The following is an 11430-nucleotide window of genomic DNA, read 5'->3' on the forward strand; positions in this document are numbered from 1 at the left end:
TGAGAATCCAGACCATGAAAAAGCCACTCCACATGAAAGTCCTTATTCCTAATGTATGTGAAAGCATCCCATATAATTCAAAATACTTAAGAATTAACACCCATTTATATGGAAGTGCACAATAAACACTAGAGGAACACTTAGAATGCACAAAAATGCATGAAAACATCATAAACTATTATGCATGACTAAATCACTGACACTGGGCTCCCACACATTAGGGCCCATATTTATACTTTTTTAGCGCCGCACTTGCGTAATTTTTTGACGCAAAAGCAGCGCAAACTTACAAAATACAATTGTATCTTGTAAGTTTGCGCCGATTGTGCGTCAAAAAAACGACGCAAATGCGGCGCTAAAAAAGTATAGATATGGGCCTAGGGTGCTACACGCTCTGGAGCATCGTCAGAGGGTAGTAAGTACCAGTGCTTCATTTGTGCTTGTTGTAAACGGTGCTAAGCACCAGCACTTATTTTTGAGGGCCGGGGCTTATTTTTCTGCCTCAAGCAAGACACATATTGGAAAAAAAAAAGGAGGAAGAGAAACACGAAAAAGCTTCACAAAAGGAGAAAGAAAGCTGCAAGAGTGAGCTGAAGGAGCAGGGAGGGGCTTTAAATGGATTGAAAAGGCCCGAGATGGCTTCAGGATTACGCTGCCTCAGTATTCCATGTTCGCACATTTTATTGCAGCAGCCGCATGTTTAAGAGGAGGGTTTTCAGCACCGGCACGTTTTTATTTACAAATTAAGCACTGGTAAGTACTATACAAACACTCAAACCATAGTGGCAGTACAAGTTTGAATCTGCTTCCCTCAAACAGTGTATGTTACATGAGGACAGCCGACAGCATAAGGCACTGCTGCGTATTCCAAGGACACAGAGGGGGACTCTGAACCGAGATAAGCAACCAAGGATACCCCACCCCACTACAATCTACCACAATCCACTCTGCCCCACTCCACCCTAGTCTAGCTCACTCCACCCCAGTCTATTCCACCCCAATATACCCCAATTCAGTCTACCTTAATCAACTACACTGCAGTCGACCTCAATCTACCCTACCACATTCCAATCTAATCTACCCCTCTCCACTCCAACCTGACTCACTCTACCCCAATCTACCCTTCTCCACCCTATTCTGCCCCACTACACTCCAACTCCAGTCTAGCCCACTCCACTTTTTCCCAATCTACCCAACTCTAATCCACCCAATCTTTTCCACTCTACTCTACTACACTCCATTCAACCCTACTCCAAACTATTTTGTCCCACTACACTCCAACTTGACTACACCACTCCACTTTTCCCCAATCTCTCATTCCTCTCCAATCTATCCAACTCCAATCTAACCCACCCCACCCCACTCTACTCCAATCTACCACACTCCAATCCACCAAATCTATTCCACTCTACTCTACTACACTCCATTCAACACTACTCAATCTTCCCCACTCCTATCTACCCTACCATAATCCACCCAATCTACCTCATTCTACTCTACCCCACTCCTCCCTAATCTACTCCTCTCCCCTCTACCCTTTCCACTTCACTCTCCTCCTTTCCACTCCAATCTACCCCATTCCACTGCACTCTTCCCCAATCTACCCCACTCCAATCTACCCAACTCTCCTTCTCCAGTCTACCCCAATCTACTCCACTCTAATCTACCCCACTCCAATTTACCTCACACTACTCTAGTCTACACCACTTCCCCACCCACTCTAATCTACCCCAATCTGGCTCACTCTAAACTACTCCAATCTACCCCCACTCCATTCCATTCTACCCTACTATAATCTACCCAATCTACTCCACTCGGGTCTACCCCAATATATCCCACTCCATCTCAACCTACCCTACTTCTATCTACCCATTCCAATCTACCCCAATATATTCCACTCCGATCTTCCCCAATGTATCTCACTACAGTGTACCCCATTCAAGTCTACCCCACTCCAATATACTTCACTCCACCCCAATCTACCCCACTGTCCCAATCCAGTCTATCCCAATCTACTCCACTCCAGACTACTGCACTCCACTCAAGTCTGCTTCACCCAAATATATCCCACTCCACTCTACCCTACTTCAACTACCCTATTCCAATCTATTCCATTCCAATCTATCCCCAGCTCTAATCTACCGCAAAATACCCCACTTCAATCCACCTCCAATCTACCCCACTCCACTCTGCCCCAATCTACCCCACCTCACGCCACTAACATTTAGCCATGCTGAAGAGCAGCCACACTGGTGTACAACATGGCTAAAACACATTGCCAAAGTCGATAGGCGAGACCTGTTGGCTTTGCTAGGACTTGTTTAACCTCAGAATACAGTACAGCGTTCATTTGTTCTGTACATTGTAACTTTCAGAGGCAAAGTTCTACTGCAAGCAATTGCAGCATTAATCAGATCTGAAGGCACTTTACAGATTTCCACAGCTTCCTTCAGGAGCAAATGGTCTAAATTATTTAACATATCTTTAAGCTATAAAAGGGCTGTATGCAATTGTCCTGTTAATATGTGACCATACTTTGCAATAGCTAACATTAGTTTCAATCCTTTTTCTACTGTCCCTACTTCTCCAACTTCAGCTTGACAAGGGGTCATTACCCCATTCGAGTCTAATCCTTCTTGAATCATGTTGAAAAGTGCTCTGCCATATACTTTTCCTACCTCATCTATGAAGGATAATCTATATTTTTTTCCTGTGAAGATGGGAACTGCATGGAGCCATGAGGGCTTGTGTACTCATGGCTCCATGCAGTTCCCATCTTTAGGGGTAAAAATCAGTGGCCAGTTGAATAGGTGTATTTCATGTAAGAGGGACTGTTAATACTTAATTCTTGGCAAAATAAATAAGTTGGCACACAATTGTGTCCACGGGCCTCACTTCTTTTTTGGTCTTTAGGAGCAAATAGATTTTTTTCTAATAGTCATTGGTAAGCCAATATCTTAAGGCAGATTCTTAATTTATGTTTCTTGGGTGAAATATAGATAACATAGATGTTATAAATGAGCAACAACTTTTGCTTTGTTATATGGCTCTCAGGTGACCCTTGATAACCTTTCAGGCCCAATGCTTTCAAGTTCCGCCATTCTGGAATATCATTTCTCTTTGTTGTCTATCTACGACCATCCAAACTCTCTCTTGAAGGAGCACATTCTTTTTTGTATTGGGGAAGTTTTGTTTGCTCCAAGTATTCGTTGGCTGTCTCAAATTTTTTGTCATTTGCCCCACCTCCTTCTGTAGACCCCTCTTGGTCTCCTAGTGCTCAAGGACAAGCCTACCTTTTGATTTGTAGTTACCTGTGTTTGTAATATGCCTTGTAAAATAGTATCCTACATTCTTGATGTAATAAGGGTATTTCCATCTCAGCTGTAACAGCTAGTTATGGTATTATTTTACTCATTACTATAGCCTTACAACCTGCTGTAGCAGGCTCTACCAGCCATTAAAGGCCCACTCATGCGTTAAAGGTCCGCGCTCTAAGGCTATTAGAACATTCTACCACTAGAGGGCGGAATGTTCTATCAAATTAAACAAATTCCTCCCCTCAGGCTCCGTGAGGCCTTTGTTCACAGCTGTTATTAAACATGTAGGGGCTTATTTACAAGCCCTTTGTGTCGCCGGTGTTTCACCTTTTCCCATATAAAAATTGACGCACCAGGAGCGTAAGGGGCTTGTAAATAAGCCCCATAGAATTTTGGGCCATCTGTGGTTGTTACTTATATAGGGCCTCATTCGAGCTGAACTTCCGACTGGGAGGTCGCCGCCATGCTGGCTACCTCCCTGCTGGGCCTATTACGACTTTTCCGCTGGGCTGATGGGTGGAAACCAAGATTCCAGCCCGTCAGCCCAGCGGGAAAGTGGCTGCAGCATTGTCGGCGGCTTGTAATCGAGCCAGCAGCAATGCTGCCACTCGCAGGGTGCACCAGCACCCTCGCAATGCTCACTGTTTGCACAGCAGACATTGAGCATTGCAAGGGTGCTGAGCAGTGGGACCCCTGCACTGCCCATGCCAAGTGCAGGGCCCCTCCCCCTGTAGCCCCTGCACCTGTTCTCCACCATCCTTTGCATGGCAGTAATACTGCCATGAAAAGGCTGGCAAAGAACCAGGTCGTAATCAGCAGGGCGTTCCGACCCCCACCACCCCGTTGGGATCACCGATCCTGGAGGAGATGGTGGTACCCTCGCGGTCTGACCGCCAGGGTCGTAATATGATTGTCAGACCGCCACCGCGAGGCTGGTGGTCTCAAGACTACCAGCCTTGTAATCGGGCCCATAATCTGAATACCTTTAATTCCATTATCGAAACCAAAAGGTTCCAACTGTAGCATTTCTGTTTTAGCCCATCAGTTAGTCCTCATGAGTGCCTTTACTCCAGATTTTGTTATGCAGATATTTGGATGGTGGAAAACCCATTTCTGTTCACCAGGGTTTCTGGAAACAAGATTATACATCCATTAAGTTCACTTCAGATCCTGTGTCTCATTTTTCCTTCAACAGCAATGATATTTTGTCATAAACCTTGGGTTATTACTACCTGGAGGGAATGGATTTATTATGGGTTTATTATTTCTGGGACATTGCCCAGTAACCAAGTTTCATCCAGGCTGGGCTTGACAATTTCACATTGCATTGCATTTCCAATGTTTACCCCTTGGGAATATGGAACATTCCGTCTAATATCCCGAGCAGGTGTGCTACTGCCTATTTGCTATATTGAACTTGACTCTACAGTGACAGCGGATATGCAAAACCCATAATCAGTACTCCTGTATGCCGGTAGGTGGTGGTGTGCAGATCTGCATCATTGTTCTGCTCCGTGAGCCACAAGCAGGGCTGCATGTAAGCACCACCCAGGCGTGTCGACATCAGTAGCCTTTTTCCTGCTCCTTCAGATGGTGATCTGGTGCGCTATTCCTCTCTTCTTTGGCAAGCCTCTTTTTTCCAAATGTTATATATATATATATCTATATATACATATAAAAGAATCACCTTAAAACTTTTTGGAAAATTTCATGAAGATTCGTCAAACGGTGCCAAAGATATCAGCAAGTCAAAAAACGTTTTTTCCAAGGAAACATGGTCCTAACTATAACTAGCTAGTGGCCCGTTTCCATAGAAAAAACGTTTTGGACTTGCCTATATCTTTTGCGCCATTTGAAGAATCTTCACAAAAATTTCCCAAAAAAAGTGTGCCAGTGATTCTTGTTGTGTATGAAAAGTTTCAGAGTGATCCGCAAGTGGGGAGCTGAGAAAAAAGGGAGGTAAAAAAACATGCGTTTCCCATGTTAATTCCCATAGGAGTTTTGAACACAACTACCGCCGAACCGCTGGACGGAATTACACCAAATTTGTCAGAAAGGTAGCTTTCGGTACGCAGATTACGCTTCTGAATATTTGGTGTAAATCCCTTCGGTAGTTTGCGAGAAATTAAGGAAAATCCAAATTTGTATATCTGTGGCTGCGAATAAATCACAAATATTCATGAATGCATGCATAGAAGTACTGTATCTGGCTGGCCACAACCTCCCTAGAAAGTTGCGGCTGCCATTTTATGTTATGGGAGAGGGTCCCCAGGGCTGAAAATAGAAATGATAAGTGGTATAAGGGGTCAGGGTGGAGGTACCCTGACCCTAGGCGTGTGATATAGGTGTGCTTGAGGGTCAAATTATGGGTTTTTAAATGATTTTTCTTTGCCATGCATGATATCCCTGAATACTCGAGAATATCCTAGAATATTCGAGAATATGCACAAAAAAAAATCACAGACTCATTTGTACACTAATTCATTCACTCATACATGTATTCAGATACTCATGCACCCACTCACTCAGACACTCATGCACCCACCCAGACCCACTCATAGACACACACACCCACTTTCAGACCCACTCAGACACTCATGCACCTACTCACAGACAGAGACAGGCCCTGTGGCCAACCCCGGCTGCGCACAGGCAAAGGCCATTCGTGGCACGGGATGATTGGTTATAAGATCTTGACTGTAGGGCCTGGCCGCAGGTGGTGGTTGTATTAACACATTCAAAATACCAGGGCTCACATAAGTAGTCCAATCAGCATGAACGAACTACTTTAAGTCCATAGTATTGTGTGGTTGAATTTTATTCTTCACACTTCATTGCTTCACAGGTCACAATCCATTATGAATAGGCAGACCTGAGTAGAAGTTGTGGGATTTGGGCCCATATTTATACTTTTTGACGCAAAACTGCGCTAACGCAGTTTTGCGTCAAAACAATTAGCACCGGCTAACGCCATTCTGAAGCGCCATGCGGGCGCCGTATTTATTGAATGACGTTAGCCGGCGTTAGCCGCCGGCGCCGTCTGGTGTGCGATAAAAAAAACGACGTACACCAGGCAGCGCCGGCGTAGGGGAAAATGGAGCTTGGGCGTCAAGAAATGGGGCAAGTCAGGTTGAGGCAATTTTTGCGCCTCAACCCGATTTGCGCCATTTTTTTTTCACTCCCAACCCCCATAGAAATGACTCCTGTCTTAGCAAAGACAGGAGTCATGCCCCCTTGCCCAATGGCCATGCCCAGGGGACTTCTGTCCCCTGGGCATGGTCATTGGGCATAGTGGCATGTAGGGGGGCACAAATCAGGCCCCCCTATGCCACAAAAAAAAAATACTTGCCTGAACTTACCTTAATGTCCCTGGGATGGGTCCCTCCAGCCTTGGGTGTCCTCCTGGGGTGGGCAAGGGTGACAGGGGGGGTCCCTGGGGGCATGGGAGGGCACCTCTGGGCTCCTTCAGAGCCCACAGGTCCCTTAACGCCTGCCTTTTGCAGGCGCTAAAAAACGGCGCAAAAGCGGGCGTACGTCATTTTTTTTGACCCGCCCACTCCCGGGCGTGATTTTTGCCCGGGAGTATAAATCCGACGCACATGCCTCGGAGTCGATTTTTTAGACGGGAACGCCTACCTTGCATCTCATTAACGCAAAGTAGGTGTCCACGCTAAAAAATGACGCTAACTCCATGGACTTTGGCGCTAGACGCGTCTAACGCCAAAGTATAAATATGGAGTTAGTTTTGCGTCGAAATTGCGCCAAAAAAAATGACGCAATGCCGGCGCAAACGGAGTATAAATATGCCCCTTGATGTCTTCTGGAATAGTTCAGTAATAGTGTGTCCCTATTGTCATCAAACATTGCCATAATTGTTTTGATAAAGAATATTAATAAGCACATCTATGCCTTGATGTGACGCAGGAGGGAGTGCAAGAAAGGCACATATACAAACAACAAAAAAAGATGCAGCGTCAATGCCACAGTGTCTGCACATCTAAACAGTTAACAATTGTAAGGCAAATGTAATGTAGGTTCCAACTAACATAGGGCTGGTGCTAGCCGGGAGGACACTCTTCTACCAGGGTGAAAGAATACGGACCAGGAACAAGGTCTAGCCCCATGCATAAATACATTCAAAATACCAGGGCACACGGAAGTAGTCCAATCATCAAAGAACTGCTGTTCAGTGTGTAGTGTTGTGTGGTTGAGTTCTATCCTTTGCTGGGTAGTATCCGGTTACTTGAGCCTACATTACATTTGCTTTACAATTAAAATTATGTTAAAAAAACATAGAAGTTCACTGAAAAAACAAAGGGCACAGAGACGTTATAGTTAGCTTCTGAATTTACTCGTACAAAACCATAGTTCAGCAGTTAGAGTTATTTCAAGTAAGTATATCTCATGCCCTAAGGTAACTATAACTCGCCCCTTCGTCATGCACAGCTAATTACTCCACATATTATAGCATTGATGACATCTGCTATGGCATCTTTGATATTATCACTGCAACATTTGGAATAACATTATTGATTAGAAAACTGTGCAAGACCAGGGCGCCAGTTATAGTTACCTTAGGGCATGAGTTATAGAAACTTGAACTAACTAACTACAACTGCTGAATATCTATGGTTTTATATGAGTACATTCAGAACCTAACTATAACGTCCCTGTAACCTTTGTTTTTTTCAGTGAAGAAAAAAAAGTGTATATATATATATATATATATATATATATATATATATATATAAAAACCAGTGTGCAAGGGAAATATGTCACCTTCCAAAACAACAAGGTTTAAACCTTGTAGAGACTGGCTCAAACAAATGTCTGTGACAATATGTCACCTTTACCACAAATCTTTTTCCACACAACACCTTTGGCACACAGGTAAGTACTACATAAGCTTTTTTATGTACTTTACTACAATGGACTTTACCATGCATGTAAGTCATTTATTTTTATTGATGACATAATATAAAAGTATATGTATGAATATATATGTATGTTCAAGTCAGTCTCTGCATTTGATTTGTCATTTAACATATCACAAGAGATATACGTGAGGTCTTCAATAGTGCATGGCACAAGTTACAGTTAGTTCATAAGCTGTACAGGGTGAATTTCAGTGTTTTTTTTAAACATTAATCTTTACCTTATTTCAACTCCTAACTATAACGTCACTTTTAACTTTGGGGCGTATTTACAAGCCCCTTTGTGCCGCTGAAATGTCACTTTTAGTGACAGTCCGGTGGCGCACACTGCAGGGCCATATTTACAAGGTCACATAAAACCACCTTCATGGCTTTTCATGACCTTGTAAATATGGACAGTGTCGACGCAACGCAAGTCGCTGCGTTGAATCAGCCTGCAACAGGGAGCCGTGCCATGGGTGTTACTGAAGGTGTTCCCAAGTAACACCCATGGCATTTGACACATTCCCAGATATACGAGATTTCATATCTAAATCTATTACGTGATGCTTTGTGCAATTCCAGCACTGAGAAAGGCAATTTGCTGCCAAAACGCATCTGCTGTTCTATGAATAAAATGGATGTTATGTTATCTGCAGAGTGCTCTGGTTTCCTGTTGGAACTTTGATTATTGATATATGATGTGAAGCCACTATCATGGACGGAGGCACCCGTTTGAAGGTGTTCGGCAGTCTTATGGTGGCATTTGGTATATATATATATATATATATATATATATATATATATATTCAACCAGCGGGCCACTATCACGCCTGCCTTCTTTGCAGGTGCTTCTGTTCATCAGAGCCATCCTGGATAAAGTTTTGTGCCTTCCCCAGGAGCGGAGAGTACAGGACAAAGGTATGATCTTGAAGTTTAAGCCTCTGTCCTTGATCACAGTGAGGATTGTATTGAGGCTGATGGAACTATTGGCATCCTGCATCCTGCTAGTCGACAATACCAGGTGGCACATTGGAGGAGGAGGGGTTTTGCAGTGGGGACCGAAGTCTCACTGGGCACAGCACCGGTTTTGGAGGAGACTGCAAAAGATCAGCAGTGGCGGCTGCTAGACCGTGATTGGGCCAGTGGCAGAACCCTCTCCTTACCCCACCCAGAGCTCAGGGTGTTCATAGATGGATCACTACTGGGCTGTGGAGGCCTTCTCGGAGAGATGGTGATCAGAAAACTGTTATGCAGTAAAACCCAGCCTTCGCATTAATTTGCTGGAGATGCAAGCAATCTGCTTGGTGTTGAAGGCCTTGCTACCATCATTCGTGGGGAGGCTAGTACAGGATCCCACAGACAACACTACCACCACGTAACATGTAGGGTGGAGTGGGGTCTTGGTTTTTGTGCCAGGAAGCTCTGTGCCTCTGGAAGTAATAGACTCCAGGGCATTTTGCTTGTCGAGAACCACCTAGCAGGAGCTCCAAGTGCCAGGGTGGATCACAATTGGCAGTTAACACCTGGAGGTGGCACAAGTCTTTTTCCAGCACTGGGAGGAGAACCCTGGCTCAAGGTTTTCACCACCGTCGATAACCACATAGGAACTCTAGTGCGCTAAAATGCTGACTAAGATGGGCTCTCTCTTTGAGACACGTTATGCCTAAAACGGAGATCAGGACTCCTGTATGCCTTTCCATGTCTACTCCTCTTGGCTTGAGTTCTGAAGATCAACACTGACAGGGCCCATGTCATCCTAATAGCTCTAGATTGGGCCCAGACAGTGTGGTATGAGCATCAGTCCTCCAATCAAGCTGTAGCTCCGGCAGCAGCAGGGCATGATCCTGCAACTGGGTCTTTGCAATCAGCACATCCAGGTCGGGAGATTGAGAGGCAGCAGCTTGTCTCCTTCATTCTTCCTACTGAGGTTGTCAATGTTATTCCCGCAGCCAGGTACCCATTTACAAAATCAGTGTACATTGGGCACTGGGACAAGTTTGTGGCTTGGTGCGGCACCAATCAGATTTACCCACTACAAGCTAAGCTGTCTGAATGTTTTTTTTTTTTTTGTATTAGCCCAACAAGGACATGCGGTGGGCACTGTTAAAGGCTATTTGTCAGCTCTTTCTAATTGATTTTTTTTTTTAGGTTACAAAATCAGCTTTGATTTCTTTGATGAGATTTCTTAAAGGTTTATATAGGAAATCTTCATTTTCTGCGTGGTCACCTTTTGCTGGACTGTATATGGGTGCTGCCTTTAGAATTCTGTGCACTTTATCCCTGCTAACCAGTAGCAAAGTCTTTGTGCTCCTCCTCTAACATGATGAAATTGGTATACTCCTATTTTGGTATATCTGGCTTACCTATAAGTCACTAGTATATGGCACAAAGTGTACACACAGCCTGTAAGCTAAAGGTAACTAGTGAACTGCAGCTCCTAGTGTGCCATCCACTACAGTGGCAGTACAAACATGGCTTCAGGCCTACCAGTATAGTCTGACTGTAGCAGTGTCAATACTGCAATTCGACCTGTCAAGATAAATAGTTTTGACAGGTTGAAACCTCCCTTTTAAATATAAATAAGGCAGCCTTTTGTAGGCCGCAAGGCATGGTACTTAAAAGTGGGACATGTAGCAATTTAATGTTAACATGCCCTTACAGTGAACAGCATTCAAAAGATACTGTTCGCTGTATCTGTCCAATGTGGAAAAACAGAGTACTGAATACTGTATCTCAGGAATGGGCTAGCTACAGAAATAATCAAACAACTATTTTAGTAGTTGTTAAAATCCAATTCAATTGTGGTCCGGTAAATATTAAGGAAATGTAACTTTTAGAAAGTTACCATTTCCCTTCCTGAAGTTCCTGGAAGCTAATTCTTTTTGGCGCTCAAACTTCTCTCACTGAATAGCATTTGAACAGGTGTGAAATGTCTCCCAGGAGCAAACAATAGGCTGAATAGGCAGAAATAAATACTCTGAACCTTCTAAAAAATGTCAAGGTTGGGGCATGACATCTTTTTTTGACATTACAGTGTTGAATCCAGTTTGACAGGTCTGCTGGGTATACCCAAAACACTTTGGGGCAGACCTGAAAAGCACAGAATAGGATGTCAAGATAATTTTTGTGTATCACTGACTGGTTGCTGAAGGACCTGATTTGTCCCACCAGATTTCAGAGTTTCTTTTACATATAAC

Source organism: Pleurodeles waltl, chromosome 4_1 (assembly GCF_031143425.1).
Source record: "Pleurodeles waltl isolate 20211129_DDA chromosome 4_1, aPleWal1.hap1.20221129, whole genome shotgun sequence".
NCBI lineage: Eukaryota > Metazoa > Chordata > Amphibia > Caudata > Salamandridae > Pleurodeles > Pleurodeles waltl.